Raw genomic sequence first — 22,653 nt, forward strand, 5'->3', positions numbered from 1 at the left:
TTATGGGGGTGATGATTGGTGTCTCCCATCGGGCGTGGTCAATAGGTTCTAACACGCCTTGCACAATTAATTTGTCCAGTTGCTCGTCAATTTTGGATTTAAGAGCAAAGGGAACTCGGCGTGGCTTTAGATGAATGGGTGCTATGTCGGGGTGAAGATTAAATGAAATGGGGGACCCCTTGTACTTGCCTAGGCTTTCGTTGAACACTTCTTGGAAATCGTGGATGAGAGCCACCTCCCAGTCATTGTCTTCAGTATGATGGATGCCAGCCACTCCGATTCCTAGTGGCGCGAACCACAGAAGACCCAATAGACTTGGCCAGTCTCGGTCTACGACGGTGAGTGGTAGAATTGCCTTATGTCCCTTGAACGAGACCTGCACATGGCGGGTACCTGCGACTGGAATCCGGTTGCCTTGATAGTCTTTTAGTATGAGTCTCTGACTGCTGAGGTCTTGGCATCGGATGTTGGGGACTAGCTGCTTGAGTGTTCTCCAGGATACCATGGATAGTGATGACCCAGAGTCAACTTCCATGTTGCACGGTTTGTTTTCAATCGTGACCTCTACTTGGATCTTTTTAGCGTCAAGTGATGAAGCGTGGCCGATGATGATGGTTTGTTGAGCCTCCTCTCGTCTGGGGGCGTCGTTAAACCTTCGGGGTCTGCTGTACCAGTACCACTGGTTGCTAGGGTGGTCCCTCTGCATGGTGGCGTTGCCATCGTTTGGGCTGCTCCCTCTCCGTCTGGGGCTGGAGTTTCTCTTGTTTCTGCATACCTTCACGATGTGTCCCCGTTTCTCGCAAAAACGGCATATGGCATCTAAGAATCTGCATTCGGATCGGGGATGGTTTCCCCCACATCCGGCGCATTGGTAGTTGGCTTTGCGACCCCGCTGGTCCCGTTGCTCACGTTCTGACCGGAGCCTGTGGACTTCTTCTTCCTCGCTGTCTGAGGATGACTCGACGTCTTCGTGGTGGGTGGTTGATGTGTACTTGTCTGAAAGTTTCCCAGCATTGTTGGTGGGTTGGCGGTTGGTCCCGCTGGTTTGACGCATTCATGCTGCCGATTTACGAGTGGCTTCGGCTGCTGTGGCGTCTGCTATAGCATCTGCAAGTGAGATGTCCCCCTTGGCCATGATCTTGCTCTGGACGGTGGGGTCTCTGAGGCCAAGGACGATGCGATCTCTCATGGCTTCCTCGAGGTTGGCGAAGCCACACAAACCACCCAGGTTCCTCAGGTCTGCCACAAAATCCCCAACGCTCTCACCTTCACGTTGGTCCCTCTGGTAGAACTCATGCCTGTGAATGAGAGTTGGCACGGCTGGGGCGTAATGGTTGCGCAGGATGGGAGCAAGGGTGTCCCAATCCATGGTTTTAACTTCAGCTGGCTTGGCTAAGGCTTTAGCCATCTTAAAAACGGCTGGTCCACAATGGGTTAGAAAAACGGCTCGTTTCTTGCTGGGCGTGGCATCTTTGAGGTTGTTGGACTCCAGGAACATTTGAAATCTGTCCATGTATGAGTCCCAATCTTCGCTAGCTGGATCGAATAGTGCGGGTGGTATAGCGCTGCTGGCCATGTCGCCGTCGTTGCGCTCTGTCAGCCACGTGCTCCTTCGGCTAGCTCAATTTCAATACCTTTCATTGCCTCCGCATCCCATCCTCATCGCCAGTGTTATATCTGGGAGGACGGTTCAAGAACGGAGGCAAGACTCAGACAGTAACTAAAGCTCTTTATTTGTGACTTCAGATCTGAGCAACCAAACCCAGCCGCAGCAGCCCCTTTTATAGGGCTGGCTGTGGCTAGGCAGCCAATGAAGGCAATTTGAGTTTGCCGCTCTTGGCAGGGCCAATCGCGGCAGCCCGTTTACTGGCCAATCGCATCAGTCTATGGCGACCAATCATGATCAGCTTTCAGTGGGCCAATCAGATTTGCAGGCTATGAGCCTGCTAGTCCGGAACAGTGGCCAAGAGTGCTTTCAGGAACTAGTGGTTGGTCTGACTTTTCCAGTATAGATTGTGACTGTGGGACATGCAAGTACAGCCAGTAGGTATGCCATGATGGGATGAAGAGAGATGCTGATATTTTCACAGTGTTGGTGCTTTATTAATTAAGTCTGCTTGAATAACTTGAGGCTAAATTATACAATGAACAACTAAGAGAAGTAGTCACACTTAGCCTGATGAAGAGAAGGCTTGGTGGAGACCTGATTGCAGACTCCTGCTCTGGGCAGGGGTGGACTAGAAGACCTCCACAGTTCCTTCCAGCCCCGTGATTCTATAAATTTGCATATATTGATCTAGATTCTGGTGGATTCATTTCATTGGTGGATGAATATAAGTTTTATTGGGGCCTCAATATTGCTTATTGTTTATTATTTTAAATAGCCTATTTATTGTATTGTGTTTTTATTTTGTTTGCCACCAAGAGTTTTCTGATAGGTGGGCAGCAATGAAATTTGTTTAACAAATAAGTAAATAAACAAACAAATAAATAGATTTCAATTCTACCTTACATAAGGTGGTCTAGATTTTATCTTCAAAGAATAACTAAATGCATTTTATTCATTAATATTGTGTCTAAATACAGTGGAGCCTTGGGTCAGGACCTGGTCATGATCCGATTTGGTTGTGTCTGGAAGCACGACCGACTGCATATGCACCAATAAAAAAAATGGTGCCAAAGGGGAAATCAGTACCCAGTTTTTGAACCATGACCTGATTAAAAATTGGGTGGATTGTTTTGTTCAACACCCAATTGGGTTGCGAACAGGAGTGTTCGCAACCCAAGGTTCCACTGTAATTTTAAAAGTTATCAAGATATAAATAATGTTAATTAGCATTCATCTTTCTGCTTCATGCATGATTATGTGTGATGACCTTGGGCATGGCACAAAGGCAACACAGTCAGATAATCAATAAGAGTCCCTTTATTTGCTCCAACTTTGCCCCCAATGTCCAGGTTACCTTCTGGCTGGAGAAAAACTCTCCTAGGAGCAGCCTTTGACTGCAGAGCATTAAGTCCAAAACATGGTCAACATAAACTGTAACTTCCAATCAAGTCCAATCAAGCCAAACTGAGGTAATTAGTTTGCAGGGCAGGCACGATGTGAAAGCATGGCAAAACTCATACAGTTGGGAAGACACCAGGAACACAGAAAAACAATGACAACATAAGATTAGAGTAACATTTGCTCCCAACAGTTGCCGCAGTCAGCATTCAATTCTTATAAACTTTCATCCCAGGTGTCACTAATGAAGGGAATCAGGGCCCTTTCCTTCCCCGTAAGCCATGCAACCCATGTTGCTCTCTTCTCCGTTCCTCCCTGGTGCCCTAGGATGAAGATGGGATGGGCCTGGGTCTTCCTCTGAACTCCCTCTCCCTTGTTCTATCTCTCCCCTGCTATGCCCAGCTGGACTTTGTCCTTCCCCAGGCTCCTCCACAGCCAATGGAGCCACAATCCCATTCCCTGTCAGCTGTTCATCTTCCTCCTCGGATTCAGACTCTGACAGGGGCATGACATTATGTCTGCCAGTTCTTTGAGATATCAATATATTATAACTGTAATATATGTTTGGAGCCAATCACGAATGCTTTTTCGAAAGAGGGTGGCAGGAATTAAACATCTGCAGAAGAAAGAATGCCAGCTATGACTCTATTTTCTTTTCTCTTATGCAATAATTATTGGAATCCAATAAATCTTATGTTCTTACTTGCTATTCATGTCTCACATTCCAAGTAAAATAGGCACTTCTAGACTTTCAAAGATCATAGCACCTCTGTGCAGATTACTTTAATTATTTCAGCAATCCCTAAATTTTAGAATGACCTTCTCCAAACAAGTACCCTTAAAATGGACTTAAATCCTCAACTTACCAAGCAGCTTGACTAGTGAGATACTGGGAGTTGTAGTTCTAGTCCTAAAAATAACTGGAGGGCATAAATGAAGGCAGATGTAGATTGTGTGAGACCACAGAGATTCAAAGGGTGACCCATAAATCTTCTCATGTAAAATCCCCTTAGAACCTAGAATGGTTGTCATTTTAAATAGAAGCTATTTATCTTCCATCATGGCACACATATACAGACTCATTTTTTCCTTTCCTAAAATAAGATGGGGGAATGTCTTTTGAAGAACATTTGAAGAAAATAACTCTTTCAAGCCACACCAAATAACCATCCATTTAAAGCATAGTATTATTTGCAGACTGACCTTTGTTATTCTCTTTGATAAAGCTGCAGAATTAAAGAGCTTCTATCAATACATTGCTTAATCATAGTCCTCATGAACATTTTAGAAGTGAGGGTTTTCAGTGCTTGATTCTGCTTGTGGATTACATGAGCAAACAGAAATTCTTCATGTGCCATTATGGGAGTAACCTGGCCAATCTAAGTGGTTTCTTACCACTAATCTTCTATAGAAATCAACTCACACACAGTTTCTTTTTATGTCTCAACTGGTTGTTGGCATATTTACTGCAGTAAGAGCATAGCAAACATTGATTTATGATGTTTTAAAAATAAATTTAGGAGTTGTTAATGGCAAACACTATTATACACAGCATTTCACTGAGGAACTAGAGATAGCCTACCTTTTGACCCAGTGATCTGCCCATGAAACAAAGGCAACCCACCCATATATCATGCCTGCCAGGGCTTGAAAATACTTTTTAAAGTTGTGCAACATGCATAAAGGATACGGAAATGGTCCTGAGAATTCCAAGGTGTCAGGCCTGTCTTAAATCCTGTTAAATCCACTTTATATACATAGAATAAAGGAGGAGTTTCCTCAAATTCTTATGGACCTTCACCTGTATTTTGCATTCAGCAAGGCCGCAACAGTGCAGACAACACCATGTGGAGAATATAGCATTTTAATTGTTCCACTTTATACCTACTGTTCCACTGAAATGTGTATGCTAGGAGTGCCTGCTATTTGAAAGATCCTAACTCTCTCCTCCCCGCCCCCCACCCCCACCCCCAGTTAATTCAATCTTAATTTTAATGTGTATATTGTTGTTAGAGGCCTCTCTATAAAAGCATTTTTCTCCAGGCAATGAAGATTGAGTGAAGTTCTTTTTTCTGTCTCTTTCCCTCTCTCTCTTTCTCTGTCTGTCTTAAACAGAACAAAGAAATGAGTTGCTTTGATTTACCCTACACTTTGCCATTTTACTTTGGCAAGACCTCAAGCATGTTTAAGAAGGTTCAGAAACAAAGCAGACTAAAACAATAAAACAGGAAGCAAATGATGGGCAAAGAGATGTGTGTTTATAAAGATTATTTAACACTGAAAAGATAAGGGGGCAATTCAATACCACCCAGCTTCAGGAACTAACTTATTCAGAAAGATTCTTTTCTCTCGATCCTATGTGACCTTCTAGGATGGGTCCTCAGCAGAGGCGGTATTCAGCAGGTTCTGACCAGTTCTGGAGAACCGGTAGCGGAAATGTTGAGTAGTTCAGAGAACCGGCAAATACAACCTCTGACTGGCCCCACCCCCATGTATTTTCTGCCTCCCAAGTCCCAGCTGATTGGCTGGGTCTTCTTTTGTTGCCCTGCAGAGGAGAATGGAGCTGGGAAGCGGGTTAGTGGGGTGGGGAGGGAATGGAGATTTTACAGTATCCTTCCCCTGCCAGGCCCACCACACCCACAGAACTAGTAGTAAAAAAATTTGAATCCCACTATTGGTTCTCTCCCTTTCCCGCCCCATGGAAATAAGATTGGGACCTAAACATAGCCCTTTCCCCTAGTGGTGGTCCCAACTCTATTGAAGACCTTATCCCAGTGATACACACAGTCCTACACTTCTTGCATTTCTGAATACAGTAAAAAGCATACTTTTCAAAAGGCGTTTATTTCCAATTATTTTTCATTGGATGTCTTCTAGCAATAGTCCAAGAGTTATACATGCCATTGGGTTTTAAGTTGTGGGATTGATGATCTATTGATGATGTATTGTATACCACCCTGAATCTTTTGAGAAAGCAGTATAAAACCAGAATGAATAAATTCTCAGGCAGTCTGTTCCACAGCTTGGAGCAATGTAGCAGAAACTTATTTCCCATAAGCCAGAAAACAGACCCCTAATTGAAGGGGCATAATCAAAAGGACTTCTCTGCAGACTTAGCCAGCCAGATGGTCTTGTAATAAAATAAGGTGATCCATGTGATTCTTAGGCCTTAAGAATGTTAGGCCTAAATACCAGTGCATAATAATATTAGCAATATATTATACTTGTACTTTGTACTGGCTAGCAGCTTAAGTTCCCTATTTTTTGAATCCATTTTATAGCTGATATACCAAATTGAAACATGGTTTATTTATAGAGACATCTTGTTATCCTTTGTATGACCTGATTCACTCCTCCATTTCCTAGATCATGATAAATATAGCCCATCATTATGTCCAACTTAGGTAAGCTATGGTAAGCTATGGTTACGTAAGTCATCGGGTTTTTTTTCTGAGCCACAGTTGGAAATCTATTTTAACCTGTGGTTTCCAGTTCTGGGTGCATAGAAAACAATACCTCATAGAAATTGCTCTTTGTGATTCAGATTGAGCGGCAAGTTATATTTATCATGGAACCATGAAATGAAGGATGAATGTAGAATACTCACTGAATGAGCAGCATGGGTGGCTTTAAAAACCAAGCCATAGATTGGCCACGATGATAAACTTAATTATTAAGCCATAACTGCCCCCATTTCATCACTAGCAAATTAAGTCAGCTCCTTCTTCTGGGCCAATCACTTACATTTACTTCATACTTTATTTTATAAATCTGTTTACTAAAAAGTAAATTTCACTTATTTTAGTGGTTTTTTTTATTGTCTGCGTAGATCAGGGGTCCCCAAACTTGGCAACTTTAAGACTCCAGCAAAGCTGGCTGGAGAATTCTGGGAGTTGAAGTCCACAAGTCTTAAAATTGCCAAGTTTGGAGATCTCTGGCATAGATAAATAAGCATAAAGAAAAGCCCTTGTTAAGAGATCATTGTTGAAGCAATATTTCCCCAGCTGACCTCTCCAGACTCTCTTTTGGTGAATTTCCTTTAAATACCACTTATAGTTCCCGCCACAGCAAAACAGCAGTGGAGGAAAAATTATTATGCATTCCTTGAGGAGCTTTTATAAAGCTGCTGATCAGTTCCTAGACTATACTAGAGATTGTCCTCATAAAGCTGTGACCTATGGAAAATTTGCATTACCATTTTGTTTGAGAGCTTAGTTGAGGTCCCAAATATACTGCTCTGTTTTTTACAACTGTAGTAGAGATGATCCTGCAGCTCCTGTTCAGCTTTTCAAAGTCTACTAAATTTCCTATGCAAAATGTATGCTAACAATGTGCAGTTTACTGTCTTGCTCCCATCATTTTACATAAGGGTAAGTAGTAAAAGGTAAGATGATGCAAGCACCACACTTGGTGGAATTAAATGTAAAATTCAAACACTCTCACATAGGGTAGCAAGTATCCCCAGACTTTATAATTTAAAAAATTAATGATGCGTTTTATAGAGCTCTTCTTTGATACTTTGAAGGCTTTTGTTACTTTTGTCTCATCAAATCTTTTACAAGAGAATGCATGGATAGCGAATTCTATCCTACTTTCCTATCTCACCGTAGCATCTGGGATTGGATTTTTGGAACCAAGTCCCAGAAACATCAGTTTAAGCAGGTGATGATGTGAATCAGTGAACGGGCCTCACAAGGTTAGTTAGGGCTGCTTCTTCTAGCATACTTTCTTATTTTTTAAAAAAACATTTAAAAGTTAAGGGGGCAGCAGCTATCCAGATAAGGGCTTGATTAAAAAGCCTCATTTGTAATTTTTTACATTTAAAAACTCTGGTTGCTATTTTTAAGAATTTAAGTGAGGTTACAGTGAGAAAATGCACATATTGGATTTTATCCACTCCATATAGAGTGGATTTTTTTTTGCATTAAAATTAATGCTTGGCAAGCATTTGCTGTTGTGTTTAAATTATAGTGAATGTAGAATAGAATTATAGAGGAAGAGAGAAGAGCAGAATTTATTATGTGCTTTACAAGATAATTGTCATGCTATAAATACATTCCCACTTAGAGCATTAAATCCAATTTCTAAAACTAAAATTGGTCTCGTAATGCCAGTAGTGACCTGTATACAGTAGAGGATACTCATAGATTGGTTGATGGATAACAAGGGCTTTTACTGGTTTGTGAACTTGATCATTTTTGGATCAGCAAACTTCCATGTTGCCTGATCATTGCAATGAGGGTAACATCTGCATCATGACATCCATAAAAATATTTTATACTATCATTCATAACACAAGCTAATGCCTGTGCTATGAATGATAGCATCTAGTCAATTGTTTCTGTCAGGGTCTGTTTGATTTTCTTCAATTTTCTATACGTCAGTTGTTCTTTAATTCTCTTTAATATTTAAACTTTAACACCATTATTAATTCTTCTAATAAGCTGTCTGATTTTGCTTCATCAACTGTTGAATGATTTGATTTGAAGCCCAAGTTATGCTCAGCAATTTTATCCAGCTTCATAATTCAGAGGCATCATTTTGTTATTGTTGTTGTTCAACTTTATTGATAGTCCACCTTTCAAAACAACAGATTCCAACTGGGAAAATGAAGCCACAGCAATACATACAATTGTTCTCTATGCAAAGTTTCTGCCTTTTATTATTCTGATAAAAGTTGTCATAGTCTTTCTCCTAAGTAGCCAAAGTTTCTTAATTACATAGCCATCTCTGTGAAATTTTGAGCCAAGGAGGATAAAAGTCTGTTATTATTTCAGTTAGGTTGGCATTGCTTGTTGACATACCTTAAATGCTTTGTTTATAAAAGATGTTAGGCAATTGATATTTCTTTTTTCTCCTACAACAGGATTCCTTAAATCTCCTGTCATCTATCCAAGGTGTTACTAGCGTATCTGAGATTCGTGATATTTCAACAATTTTAATTCCAATACCTATTTCTTCTAGTCTAGAATTTCTCCTTATATATTCTACATAAAAGTAAATAAGGTGAAAATATTCAATTTCCCCCCACTTGTGAACCATCTAGTTATTCATATTTCAGAAAGCAACAAATGATTTCTGGTCATCTCAGAAATTCTTTAACAGGCAGGTGAGATGGCCTGACACACAATGTTCTTAAGGGCTACCAACAATTAGTTGAGGCCTATACAACTATAATTAATAAAATGAAGTAACAGATTTTAACTGCCTTGCCTAAAAGCATAAATATATCAAAGTAAGTGTGATTGAATTTTGCCTTGTGTCAGTAAGTCCTGGATAATATTGTGAGCTATTTATTTGGAAGTACAACATGTAGTATTTAAACATATTCCCTGTAATTTCTTCACATGGATGAGACCAAACTAAATTTCTCAAGTCTAAGGGCAAATACTTCCAAGAGGCCGCAAACTAAAATTTAATTTTTTAAAATATGTAGTTTCACAATCCAGAGACTATTGCAGCTTGTCAACTTTCCCCTGAAGGCATATATTTAGTCTGGGAGCAAGGAATGCATGTGAAAATTTCTGGTTTCTTAAAAAAAAATATCCTGAGGCTGACTTCATGAATTGTTCTTACATGTCCATACAAAGTTTAACTTTCTTTCTTTCTTTCTTTTTTTGATAGAAGAACTTTCCTCGGTATCACAAACTGACATTCTGTTTATGTTCAAATGTAAATGAAAGATTATCTGTTCAAATATTTGGTGCTAAATTCAAACTGATTGTATATTATTTTCCTTGATGATTAATGGACAAGGACAATGTAGGCATTACTGAGTCTTGTTTTACACGGAGAGTTACATAAGAGTCCAGTTCTAGAGTAACTCGCATTCAGGACCTGCCTTGGCCTTTATGATCCTCCAGAACTGCAAATGGCTACACCAATGGTCAGAAAAACATCTTGCTTGTCAGGAAGGGTTCTGCCATTTCCAAATGAGAAAGGGTTTGGGTAGCACCAGTTTGCAAGCTTTCAGACAAAATAGAAAACAATAAAGAAATCTCCAGCACCATTTTTCTGAGAGTTTATATATTTATTCATGTTTGTTTATTTGTTTTTGTTTGTTTATTTATATTTGCTTTTGCTTCTCTTTTCTGACCAAAGCATGACCTACAAAGAAAGGCTGAAGGTGAAGGGACATAAGACAGCCCCTGAAGGCTCTTTAAAATTCTAAGTGGCCTAGTGATGGTATTGTCATGGGACCTACCATCAGAACGTTTCCCATCTTCTAAAGTTTGAACTATAATTTAATGGGCCCTAACTGATATGTCAAATATTTCTGGCTAACCAGTATATAGGAAGTTATTCAGCATTTTGGTCTGTGGTCGGCCACAGAGCTAGAAGGGAGTAATGTATCCTTGACAAGGGACTGATGCAGAGGTGGGATTCTACCAGTTCGGCCCAGTTCTGCCGAACTAGTAGCTCTGAAGTTCAGCTGAGAGGGAACCAGTTTGCTCCGATAATCTTCTGTTCTTCTGTTTGGCTCACCTGCTTGCCCGGGCTCTAGGCTGTCCTTTATTTCCTGCTTTTTCAACCTCAGTTGCTTTGTGCAGCACAAGTGATTGCTGTGCGCGCCCTGCGTAACACACAGGGCTTGCAGGAGAAGATGATTTTCAAATGCTGCACAAAGCGCACGCTCACCGAACCAGTTATTATACTGGTTGAATCCCACTCCTGGACTGATGACAGGATCACCTAACACCATCTCATGTTGCCATGCTCTGAGGCAAAAACCAAGTTCAGGGAGTGTGCCTCCCCTGAAGTTGGGGCTCAATAATCTGGATCAGGTCCAGGTTGCCATGGACAAATGGTCTACATGGCTTTTGTCTGAAAAAGTGTAGGGTTTCCTGTTTGAGCAGGGAGTTGAATTAGAAGACTTCCAAGTTCCCTTCCAACTTATTCTGTAACCATGATATCTCAAGCCATTTGATTTTGGGACCAGAGAAAGCAGCTTGAAGTCCTTCAGAACCATCCCTCTAGGGAACTTCATAACCCAACCATTGGGACTTGGGCAGGGAAAGCCCTATCCAGCAGGGAAGAAAATGGTCTCACTTCTAGCTATGTGTAGTATATACTTCAAAAAAAAAAAATAACCCACTGGAGATTCCTGGCTGAAAAAAGCTACACCTCCACCCTTGCCCTACAATCATGGCTGGTTCCACATCTAAAACCTAGAGGGCACATTTCTGAAAGAGGAACCACTTTATCCATGTCCAGCCAATTTGCTAATACATACCAGGTTAGTCCTCTCATCCAAGATTAAATCATGGACAAGCTGACCTTGCATTAATATGAAAAGATGGAAATCAGGGCCACCTAAACTCTGAAGACCAGGCTCCAGGCTGAGCACAAGGGACTGAATCACAGCGCAATACAAACATAATAAATACAACATGGATGATGAGTGAACTAATTGAATTAAACATTTCATTCAATATAGCACTTACACATTCCTAGCTTACAAGACGACAATCTAATCTGCAAAAGGGACAATCAATACATCTTTGGTAGCCTTCAAGTTTGAAAAAGGATCCTTTAGGAACTGGGAGGAATCAAAGTTAGGGAATGTACCAAGGCAAAGTTGTTGGATTTAACCTTTGTTTGTTGACAGCATCTCTTCACTTTAAAGACACCATTTGCTGAGTGACACTCGTACAGATGTTTGTGGTATATTGGCTGAAATATCACTTGCCAGCTAACCAAGTTAAAAAAAACCCAGCTCAGCAGCTTCCACAAAAGTTCAAATGCCTTGGCTCTTTTCAAATGGAAACCATAGTCTCAGAAGACAAGAGGACATCCTACAGTTAGAAGGATTGCAGGCCCTGTTGAGATACTGTCAAAAATATTTTTTGTCTATATACATAACTATAGTAACTCTTTAAATTAACTGAAGCTTGGATGCAAATCAGCCAGAGCAGTGGAATGCATGGGCTTGCTTTTGCCAACATGTGAACAAAAAACCAAGCACAATGCTCCAACAGCAGTTCCCACAAATCCTGCATTCTTTTCCAATGGAATCTGTGTGGGATACAAGCCACATTGTGGGTTGTATCCAATATACACAACACCTTGTAAACATTTTATGCATTTGATGTCTTACCAAAGAGGAGAGCAAGAACAGCCAGTGAAAATAATGCAATGCAATAAAGATGTGAAAACAGCCTAAAACACAGTTTAATACACTTTAAAGATTTTAAATAAAACCCAATATCTCATCCTCCTCTATTCTTCTCCTTATTCTATTTTTTTTAAGGGTTAGTGGTACTAACCCTAGTGAGCGCTAAACTTTCTCCTGGAACATAAAGTCAATTGGTCTGAGAAACAAGTCTGTTCAAAGGTGCTTTTCAAAAGGCAACCAGACTTTCTTGGTTTGTTCCTTGAAATTTTTTTGTTTCTCGTCAAAGAAAGTTCTTCAGTTAATACCATCACTTCTTCAGAATCATATTTATGAACATTTTGTATCTTGTCAATATCTGTGATTCACAAATCTTCATTTAATTGAGATAATGCTGGGTAGTTGAACACCTTTAGTGTTGAAATGTTCCCTACCACCGACTGGCTTTGTCACATAGGAACAGTCTTAGGAAATAAAGGTAATGAAATGGAGATGGCTAGCACAGAACTCTGGAGTTCCAAATTTCTGAGAAGGAAGGAAGGAATAGGGATGGGGAATAGAAGCATTTGTATTCTTTGCAATCGTCTGGTCATTAGCACTCTGAAGATTGGTCATTGAGGCCACTTGATGATTTGTCTGTACTCTCAGGATCACCTGAATCCAAGTGCAAATGTGTGTAGAACCTTGGAATAACCTTCTATTTCTCACCATTCAATTAGAGCTGAAGAAGATTATTGGATAAGAAGTGAAATGTTTTTAAGGAAAAAAAATCAAGAAAGACCAGTTGCCTTTCGAAAAGATCTTTGGGACAACTATGACCTGGATGATTGTGACTCTCCATAGACAAGAACTTTTAGAGCATTGGGAAATATTTATCTCCTTTCCTTTTGGTTCCTCAACTTTATGCAATTTTTGGGATGTGTTGCAGTGAAGTGCTTTGCTGGTGTGCAGTTGGTAAGAGACAAAAAAGTGAGCTAGAAGTGAAAGCACAACATATGTATCTCTGGAGATACTCCCAACTAAGATGATATCTAAAGGAAGATGTCCTCACTTAACTGTCTATGAACGAGGTTACAAAACTACAGGTTTTAGCCAACTTATTGCTGTGATGAAACCCTTTTTGTTAAAATAAGAAAGAAAAACTTTGTATCTGGAATATGGAGTTGACAGAAGGCTGGTTAAATTCTGGATGGGGGATTGGAGGAAGCTAGCATTGTGTTACTTAGCAGGACATCAGGATTATGGTACTGATTAAAATTGCAAGTGGACAAAAGACCTATGGTTAACCATCAGTATCTTATTTTTATGTATAGTACTTATGGCTTTCAAGAAATGTGCCAAACTAGCACATGGTAAAGGAGCAATGAAACCTTCAGAAAAAAAAATCATTCAGATGCCATGATGTGTCTCTACTTTCAAAGATCAGAATCTTGTAGGCAATGACTTTCCCTATGGAAACAAAAGTTGGACTTTGAAGAAACAATACAGAAAGAATATTGATGCTTTTAAAGTTTAATGATGAAGGAGATTCCTGGGAATACCATGGAAAGCCAAGAAAACAAACAAATCATAAAACAAATCAACCCAGAGCTTTCACTTGAGGCATTTCAGCACTTGAACAGGCTGAAATGTTTACACTTAGGGTGCATTATACAAATACCCAGTTCCCCTGGGAAGTCTAGTGATGCTGGGAAATATGGAAGGAAAGAAAAGATGAAGACTAGCAGCAAGATGCATGGACTCAATTAATGAGGTGATGGATATAAGAGTTGAAAGGCTAGAAGAGCCAAGTGGAATAAACATTACCCTGGAGAAGAAGATCTATCTATGTGGTTGATGACAGTCTACACTGACTTGATGGCACATAATTGATTTTTAAAAATCCCCTTTGGTTTTTATTAGTTACATTTAAGATACATAAAAAGGATTTTTCTCTGGTTGCCATATTATGGCTATGGAATTAATGATATTGGGAACTCATCAAAGGCAAAGTTTAGGCTGTTTTAGTAACAGTGGGAACATTTATGCAAAAGTAGCAGACAGAAGGTGCTTTCTTATACAGAAATTTAAAGTTTTAGCATTTCTATATATTAGTACCTTTTTCTTTTCTTGTTTTATGATAACTCAGCTTGTAGTTACTTGCCTCAAACCTCTGAAAGAGCTTTACTTAAAAATGATCAGGCAATGAATAGGCAGGACTATTCAATCAGGCAATGAATAGACAGGACTAAGACAGGTTTTAAGTATTAAGTGGAGGATTGTAGGGGACCTAGCCAATGCTGAATGCCCCAAGGCTTCTTTTGATGCCAGACAAGCAAGGCTAAATCCACAGGCCACCCTAGCAATTCTTAATGGCAGTTTTTTAAGGCATGCTAATGCTACCATTTATGATTAATATGCTTGTAATATTCTACTGTATGTTGCATTTCTCAGTTTTGGTGTGGCATAAAATTATGAACAGGGATTTGTGCATGTCCGTATATTAGTATCTACCAGGCCTGATTCCAGAACTATAAAACCCTTCATGGCTTGGCACCAATACCTCAGCAAACTTATAGATTGTCACCTGGCACTTTCCAGATGTGTCAGATGACTTTTTTTCTTATTGAAACAGAAATCCATTTCACAGAAAACAGGTTTTCAGTGCTATGTTCTGAAGCACAAATCCACTTCTGTGAACCCCAGATTCCATTTAGATAGACTTCTGTTACAGTTTACAGTTAATGACAGAGATGAAAAAAGTAACTTTACAACCAATTCTTGCATTCACAACCTTTGCAGAGATGTAAAGCAAAGAAAAGCTGAAGTAAGATCATAAGCACATTCATGGTTTCACTTAGAGGCTACTTTGCTTAACAACCAAGTTGCTGGTCCCAATTGTGGTCACTAAATGAGGATAACCTGCACCCTGTTCAGTATTGCTATTTGAAAGACCCACTCTATATTTTAAGCTCACTTGTGTTTACAAGTTCTACCCACATTAGGGTTAATCATTTATTTCTTCATGTTTATTTTATAAACGTTTTCTCTTTCCCCTTCTCACACACAAAATAGACATCCCAAAGTCCATTTAGTGTTCCGGTCTTTCTCTTCTCTTGTGTTCCTTCACTCCTCCAAGTCTCCTAATTTTTCCCATTGCCTTTCTCATGGGCCCAGCTTCCCTGGTCATTCCCAAAGCAGCCTACTTCCTACTCTTATTTACCTGGATCTCCATTAGTCAATATTCCTGCTTCTTCCTAAGGTCTCTTTTGCTGAGTCCAAACATGGGATTCCTCCCTTCTTTCTCAGAAACTTGAAGGTCCACTGAATACTATGCTAATTATTCTTACCTTTATTCATTACCTTTATTTCCTAAGGCTGCCAGATGCAGCAAAGTCAATCAGTGGTAGAGAACCATTGACAAATATTTCAGCTTTAAATCTTTCCCTCTACCTGCGCATTAGTTTAATTAAATGAAGGTTTGCCAGTTACAGATAAGATACAATGTAAAGCATTTGTAGTTATGATACCTCAGGAATCATATTTTCTATTAGAATTTTTGCATAGAGAATGTGAAAAAAGCATTTTATTATGGAATATATTTCATCCTCAAACAAAGGTGAAGCTTAACAGTTGATTTTAATGTGGCATTAATTTAATAAAACAATTTATTCTAATAAATTATTTTAGGTGATGTTTTAATAAACAAACAGAAGTGAGTTTTGAGTATGTATAAAATATGCTTCTGAATAACAAGTAACAATTCATACACAATTAGTGCCAAATAGGAATGTAATTGACATGAGCTCATCTTTGGTGTATATTGTAATCTGAGCTGTTTGAAATGGTATTCAGAAAGCTCTGTGTTTTTCTTTGGGGGTGGGGTTGTCAGACTTTGAAACTTCCTGAATTAGTCCCTGAAGTTTTCTTAGCAAGTGTAGAAGATGAGCCTGAGGTAGGGTTCAAACACATCTTCAGTCATAAGTCCCTTCACACCCACAAGAGATCTAAATATAGTCCACCTTGAATTCCTTATCTGTTACCAAATTGCTTTGATTGTTAGTAGTTCAGATTCTTGTAGAGAGCTTACACTTGCAAAAAAAATTATATTCATTTCAACTGCCTGGATTTATTGATCTATTGATTTCCCGAGCTTTTGACAGCAAAGTTTTGAAAAAGCTTGCCACTGCCCTGGCACAATCTATGAGGTATCTTTCAGAACCAGCTCCCTGCCCGACTTATGATCATTAGCCATGGTCATACCTATTTTTAAAAAGGGAGACCCTAGTTTAGTAGTAAATTACAGACCAATCTCACTGTGTTGCGTCACCTGTAAAGTCATGGAATCAATTAAAAATTGATTATAAATCCATCACCCTACATTTAGAAACAAACAACCTACTTTCTAACAAGAAGTTTGGTTTCAGGAAAAAATTGTCTTGTAATCTGTAACTCCTACACTGCAGAAACATTTGGACCACACATCTAGACCACGGTAAAGCAATAGACGCAATTTACATAGACTTCTGCAAAGCCTTTGATTCAGTGGTGCACGACAAACTACTGCTGAAACTTAGTTCTTACGGCATCTCCAGACCCCTGCACATGGATAGCCATGTTCCTGTCAAACAGGCAACAAATGGTCAAAATAAGGAAAGCCCTATCAAATCCAGCAGTAGTTAATAGCAGTGTCCCCCAAGGCAGTGTCTTAGGACACACACTCTTTCTGCTTTACATCAATGATCTATGCAACAACTTTAAAAGCAGCTGCGTCCTCTTCACCAATTATTTAACACCACCGACAATGCTGCTTCCCTACAAAGTGACCTTGATTATGTGTCAGAATGGTCGGCAATTGGCAACTCCAAATTTCAACTAACAAATGCTCTGCCCTCCGCATTGTTAAAAAAAAATCACAACACCAAATACAAGTTAGGCGGAAATGATCTAGTAGATGACCCTCAGTTTGTCAGGGACCTAGGAGTATCCCAAATGATCAAAGCCCCAGAGCTCACTATAACAGCATTGCCAAAAAGGCTTCCAGTGAACCTTATTTTGCAAAGCTTCTTCTCTGGCAGCATTGAATTATTAATTAGGGAGTACACAACCTTTGCCAGACCAATCCTTGAATAAAGCTTGTCTGCCTGGAACCCACACTGTATATTGGACATTAACACAATTGAGTGGGTTTGGAGGTATTTCTCGAGAAAAGTTCTCCACTCCTCCACTCACAATAGAAATCCCCATGCCTCCGGCTCAAAATTTTGGTCCTAGACAATCTAGGACTGCACCAACTGCGGTCTAATATAAGCATAGTTCATAAAATTGTCTGCTATAACATCTTGCTTATCAACGACTTCTTCAGCCTCAATCACAATAATACATGGGCAAACAATCAACACAAACTCAAGGTAAACTGCTTCAAACTCAATTGCAGAAAATATGACTTCAGCAACAGAATGGTCAACGCCTGGAATGCCTTACCCAACTCTGTTTTTACAGCCTCAACCCCTCACAGCTTCAACCTCAAACTATCTACCGTGGACCTCACCCCATTCCTAAGAGGTCCTTAAAGGGCGCGTGCAAAAGCGCACCAGCGTGCCTACCGTCCCTGTCTTACTGTCCCCATTTATCTGAATTTACTCCCTTGTTCTTGTTTTTGTTCATACTTATACTTGTTATCTTGTGCATGTTTGACAAACAAATAAATAAAAATAAATAAAATAAAAAGGTTGTTCAGAAGTGATTTGCCTCCTTCCTAGGGCTGAGAGAGAGGAACTGGCCCAAGGTTACCCAGCTGACTTTTGCCTAAGGCAGGAATAGACCTCAGAGTCTCCCGGTTTCTAGCCTGATACTTTCATCAGTACAACAAACTGGCCCTCTTTCAGAAAGTTACTTAACCCAACTAAGATTGCTTTGAACTTTCTACAAAGGAAATAGATTCCTTTTCATCATATAATAGTAACAAACTTTCAACTCACAGCAATAAACTGCAAACATAATTAATTAGGAAAACAGAGAGGGTGAAAACAACTGAAGAATGTTAACACAACATCAAGATAAATATTGGCTAAATGTTTACTGAGACTATGGACTGAATTTAAGTCCAGGTGACATGGTTCTTTCCTTCAGGTCAACCAAAATCCTCAGTAAAGGCTAGTTTTTTTAGTATTATCACAACTGTGCAATCTGTCCTAACATTGTCATTTTGATTAGAGTAAGAGAAAATGCAGTTCCTTTTATTCCTGCATTCTTGGGTTTCCCAAACAATTTGTCAAATTAAAATGAGAAACAAGTCTGTTCAAAGTTTAGTAACAGGTTAGACTCAGAAAAATGATAAAGGGAAAAGAGATGGAGTCATTCTTTAACACTTAAGTAATCAGGCTTCACTATCTTTTGTTTCATCTAATTGGGATTTAATTGTAAATACTGAGCTACGCTCTGGGTTGCCTTAACAAGGATGGCAGGAACTTACTTTGCCTTTCATAGACAAACATGTGTATCATACACACACATATCATACACACTGATTATTTTTGCTGAATCTTCAGGGGAAAATCTTGTGACCTAGTTTCAGTTTGCCATGTTAATAAATGATAACATTTTAATCACTTTCTGATCTACCATTTGTGGATGGATGGAAGGAAGGAAGGAAGGAAGGAAGGAAGGAAGGAAGGAAGGAAGGAAGATCCTAAAGGTATTTTCCCAATTTCTTCTCCAAATTTGAAATGGCTTCATTTCAGTTCCAGGGATGCAACTAATAGCAGCTAACCATCTTCAGGCAGATTTTGCTTGGAGCAATCTGTACATGTTGCTACTAGCCTGACACAAACCACATTTTAGAAATTTATTAGGAATATAATCTCTCAGGGAGAAGGTGAGCTGCCGTGACAGGCTGTATAATGCTAGTGCTCTTCAAAGTGTCAAAGACCCTGCAGTCTTCAGCACAAAAGCTTTGGGGGAGGGAGGAAGGGAGAAAGGGAGAGATGGTAGCAGTTCATATACACATACTGGTTTCTTAGGAGGATTTTCCTACATAAAATTCTTTCTGGACTCCCAAATAAGCATAGTGCATCAGCTGTCACAATAGTTGTGCAATTTTGAGTTAACACATCTGGTTATTGGAGAAAATGCAAGTAGGGCTGAAAAATACAATATCTAAAAAAATACACAAATCCTTATAGAACTACTCTTGAGGCCATCAGGTAATATTTATCAAAACTTGGGGAGGCACCATTGATCTGTGTTTGCAAACTCTGAATACATCAATTAGACAAAGAATTGGAACATTTTCTTCCTTTTGAGCATCTCCCCATTGGCATAACCTCCACCACCAAATTATCTAAAATATAAATTTCTCATTCCTTCCCTCCCCCTACTATCCTTTCCCCAAACTGATCCCAAAGGACATTAGAGAGAAACAACTAGCAGTACCTTGATGTAGAATTGTTTAAATTCTTTTTTCTTCAGCCAGAAAGACTGGTTGCTTCTCTTGAGTTTTTCTGCACCCCAATCTTTAGGCAGACTTAGTCTAAAGAGTCAGGTACAAGCAAGAGATGAAGTCCGGTTTTGCTCCTTTTCTCTTTTACATCAGATGTTCCCAGCAAAGTCCCAGCAGCAAGAAAGCCACATTATATTCCCTCTCTGATGACTAGCACAGACTCCTTACAGTGTGATGTTGTTGCTGACTTCGGCACTGCTCTTTTGAGTTTCTCATCCCTCCCACTTTTTTTCCCCCAGTGGGAATTTCTTTATTTTTAAAAAAATTATATATATTGTGAGATCGTACTATTTTGTCAGGGGGATTGCACTGTGAGTAACTGATATCGGTTTGGGTAGTGGATTTTTATTTTTTTAAAAAAGGAAAAGGACATTTATTTTAATACTACCAAAACTTTCATTTAGGAATGTCATTGAGAGAAATGAACTAAATTGCCTCTGACACTTGTGCTTTCATCCTTCACAGACTGTTACTTTGGTGTTTTTCCTCTGAGAAGCTATAGGAACTTTGTCTTTTCTTTGTTATTCAATGTGCCAAATTGGTCTGAAGACTTTTACATTAATTTAATTCTATTGGATGAGAAAACTTTTGTTACTCACATTTGTTGCACAGCAGTGATTAACAACTGGAAATAACGGTCCTTAGTTATTTTTTAAAATGTATTTATATTGACTAAATGCTCAAAAGAGCCTCTTTGGACAATGATTATTTTTTTGGTATATACATTTTTTTTTAAATGCATTTATTTTAAAATACAAACTGGGAAGCTGCTAATATTGTATGCTGGGCAACACACAAAATAATTAAAACAACGCCTCCAAACTCTAAAATAAAAATCAACAAAGATGCATGGTCAAATAATTTAATTGGGAGGAACCGTTTAACTGTTTCTGACCTTCAATCAAAGAAACTGAGTTGATAGACCTGTGTATTGCTTGGAATATAATAATTATAAAATAAAAGACAAAGTAAAGAAAGAAGATGAAAAGAACATTTGTTTCTCAAAAGAAAAGACTTCTCAAATGTATGTATGTATGTATGTATGTATGTATGTATGTATGTATGTATGTATATGTATGTATATTGGTACCTTATGACTCAGAGGTTAAAATATTGTATATTTTATTTCACATTATAAAACAAAACAATGTTCACTGTAAGTTAAAATTCAAGTTAAAATTAAGTTAATTTTAAATCATGTAACAGAATCCAGTTGAGATAATAATACATTCCAACACTTTCTGGAGTAACCTGGTGTGTCCATATTGAAGTTTGTTAAAGATGAAGACAATATAGCCTCTGAGTGAAGATGTTTCCAGAGGTCAAGGGCTATCATCCCCTTATTTTCAAGAAGTGAGACTTTACTAAAAGTTCTCCCCAGGAGAGACACCCTGCATGGGTCAAATTTGAGAAGATGGTCCTATGGAGAACCTGGGTGCCAAGCCATTTAGGCAGGGGTGGGCTTCAAAAATTTTAGCAAAGGGTTCTCTGCCTGGTTGCTGGGTGGGCATAGTCATGGTGGATGTGGCCTAGTTGGCCTCCCGCACCACGGCAGGGGGGGCGGTTTTTCCCTCCCTGGGTTCCGGAGTCTTTCCTTGAGCCTACAGGAGGGCAAAAATGGTCTCGGTGGGCTCCAGAAGCTCTCTGGAAGCTAGAAACAGGCCCATTTCCAACCACCCCGAACTTCCAGAAGGCCCATTTTTCACCGTCCCCAAACCTCCACATGTGCCCTGCACTTACCTGCATCCAACACGGGTCGTGTGGGACTCCTGGGAGGGGAGGTGTAGGCAGGGCCAGCCAGGGAGGAGTGAGATTTGGGGGTTCTCCAAACTGCACAGAATCTTAGCTAGGGGATCTCCTGAACCCCTGCGAACCCCCAACAGCCCACCCCTGCATATAAGGCTTTATAAATCAATCCAGCACTTTGGTCTGCCTCCAGAAATTTACTGACAATCAGGTTTCTGATCAGTCTTCAAAAGCAGTCACAGAGAACACATTGTGGTAATCCAGGTGTGTGGTGATCAAGACATGAGCCACCACAGCAATGTCATAAACTGGCTTTTTAAAAGTTATTGGAATATACAAGAATCAGCCAACTAATGATTCAATATTCTGAAGTTAGAAAGATTATTAGAATTATCTTCTTAACTTTTTAATAGACTCACTTGATGCTTTACTGGGCCTTCTTTTAATAACAGTCCAAACCAATCAAACCAATATATAAAAATAGAGCAGCAGGTATATTAAATCTGTGGATTTTCAGACGTTTCTCAACTTCAGCTTTCAGCATCTCTTGACTACTGGCAGTATTGCTTAAAGCTATATTCAACAACATCTAGAAGGCTGTATAAAGTCTCATATCTTTGAAAATCCATAGTGAGGGACAAACACAAAATGTCTTCACTATTGTCAAGTTTTTATTTGTTAGAAGATCACATTTCCAAAAAAAATCCCCCAGATAGAATCAAGTTAATTATGATCATTATTTATGCAAGCACCTGTACCAAAACAGATCATGGATTCATTGTTACCTTGGAGCAATTATTAAGTTTTCCGGTATCCTCATATCATGTTCCTTTCAAGTTATCTATATCTAAGGAAATGGCAATGAATCCATTCAGGGTGTGGGGAGGGAAGTGCAATTGCTTTTGTCTGAGCTAGGAAACAAAATAAGAACAGCCTAGAGCTACTATCTGAAGCCAAATAATATCTATTTCAGATATTACTTTGCACAAGGAAGGAGACAAAATATGTTAAATGAACATAAACCAGGGCAAGTTTCTATAAGGGAATATTTATGTGACTTGTATGGTTTTTGTTGTGTGTAAATACTGACTGCATATCAAATATGGTCTTTGAGTCACGGAGAGTTATGCCATCAATCAAAATGGGTTAACTTGATGCTCTTTATTATATTGTTATGGGGTAATTTTAAGGAAGGCAGGGGGCATTTCTTTGCTCTCTTTTTTAAGAGTTTTGTTACTCTGGTTTATAAATTGTAACCATATGCCTTTAAAATTTAATCTTTAATATTAAATTACTGCGGCCATTTCA

General features: G+C 39.2%; 1 protein-coding gene across 3 annotated transcripts in view; it reads right to left on the reverse strand.

The window, feature by feature from the left end:
* Positions 1 to 22,653, reverse strand: part of VIT (vitrin) — an 86,568-nt gene that overhangs the window by 34,172 nt on the left and 29,743 nt on the right. Inside the window, exon 1 of one of the 3 annotated variants that reach the window (XM_026695484.2) lies at positions 19,533 to 19,773. The exons of 1 other annotated variant lie outside the window; for it this stretch is intronic. The gene's annotated coding sequence lies outside the window, so the exon portion shown is untranslated. Of the gene's footprint in view, positions 1 to 19,532; positions 19,774 to 22,653 lie in introns of those variants that run through there. One more of the 3 variants, XM_087936188.1, reaches the window with a different exon arrangement.

The sequence above is a fragment of the Pseudonaja textilis genome, chromosome 1 (assembly GCF_049901715.1).
Source record: "Pseudonaja textilis isolate UNSWEBS1 chromosome 1, rPseTex1.2, whole genome shotgun sequence".
Lineage (NCBI taxonomy): Eukaryota > Metazoa > Chordata > Lepidosauria > Squamata > Elapidae > Pseudonaja > Pseudonaja textilis.